Below are 1,397 nucleotides of genomic sequence, written 5' to 3'. Positions count from 1 at the left end.
CTCAACAAACGAGTGGCGGAAATCATCGTGGTGGTACATGGCTGGTAGAAGAGTTTATGAGTGTGACGAATGAAGGTGCCGTAAATATCCCCCCCAATCCTCCATTATTACTTTCATCACCTGGTCTACCGGTCCCCGGACTTAAGTTCATCTGACCCCTGGCCTATTGGCTCGCCTGCCCCTCCACCCCAACCACTCCAAGCCCCCCACTCGAGGCGACATTTCCCGTATTCTCAAATCCAAAGCTTGACAGGTATGGGGCAAGGTGAGAATTAATCTGTTAAACTCACTGAAGAGGAATACATAAACTAAAAGCTGGAGCATAGACATTTTTATAAGCGTATGAGCCTGCCTCTTCGTCATTAAATTGAATTGAATTTCAGATTTTTGTATAACTTTTTGTCAGGTTAACTTAGAAAGTCAGATATTATTGTTACAGGTTAATTTTCCAAACTACAAAAAAATAACTGTTAGGGAAGCTCAGATTTGAAAAATTGGATGATAATGATATCCAATACTAACACTGGTGTTTTACCAATATTTTATTCTATCATTTTTTTTATCTGATAACTAGATTAATCGTAAGAATGATCGATAGATTACTCGACTACTAAAATATTAGCTTACAACAGCCCTACCAGAGATAGACTAGAGTCAGACCAGTGATAGACCAGTGATAGACCAGAGAGAGACCAGTGATAGACCAGAGAGAGACCAGTGGTAGACCAGAGATAGACCAGAGAGAGACCAGTGATAGACCAGAGATTGACCAGTGATAGATCAGCGATAGACCAGAGGTAGACTAGAGACAGACCAGAGATAGACCAGTGATGGATCAGAGATAGACCAGAGATGGACCAGACATAGACCAGTGATAGACCAGAGATAGACCAGAGATAGACTAGCAATAGACCAGAGAGAGACCAGTGATAGACCAGAGATAGACTAGAGTTAGAAGAGAGACAGGCCAGAGATAGACCAGAGATAGACTAGAATTAGAACAGAGATATACCAGAGATAGATCAGTAGTAGTCCAGAGATATACCAGTAATACACTAGCGATAGACCAGAGAGAGACCAGTGATAGACCAGAGCTTGACCGGTGATAGACCAGTGATAGACCAGAGATAGACCAGAGATAGACCAGAGAGAGACCAGTGATAGACCAGAGAGAGACCAGTGATAGAGTAGAGACAGACCATAGATAGACCAGTGATAGATCAGTGGTAGACCAGAGATAGACCAGTGATAGACCAGAGAGAGACCAGTGATAGAGTAGAGATAGACCAGAGATTGACCAGAGAGAGACCAGTGGTAGACCAGAGATAGACCAGAGAGAGACCAGTGATAGACCAGAGATAGACCAGAGATAGACCAGTGATAGACCAGAGATAGAC

The 1,397-nt window shown here is 43.0% G+C and overlaps 1 protein-coding gene across 2 annotated transcripts in view; it reads right to left on the bottom strand.

Annotated features, from left to right (window-relative positions):
* ric8a (RIC8 guanine nucleotide exchange factor A) overlaps positions 1-1,397 on the bottom strand; it is a 24,971-nt gene that overhangs the window by 3,772 nt on the left and 19,802 nt on the right. The gene's annotated exons all lie outside the window — the stretch shown is intronic.

This window comes from Poecilia formosa, unplaced genomic scaffold, assembly GCF_000485575.1.
Source record: "Poecilia formosa unplaced genomic scaffold, Poecilia_formosa-5.1.2 Scaffold612, whole genome shotgun sequence".
Classification (NCBI taxonomy): domain Eukaryota; kingdom Metazoa; phylum Chordata; class Actinopteri; order Cyprinodontiformes; family Poeciliidae; genus Poecilia; species Poecilia formosa.
Note: the sequence above shows the minus strand (reverse complement) of the source record. Positions and strands in the feature narration are given on the sequence as shown.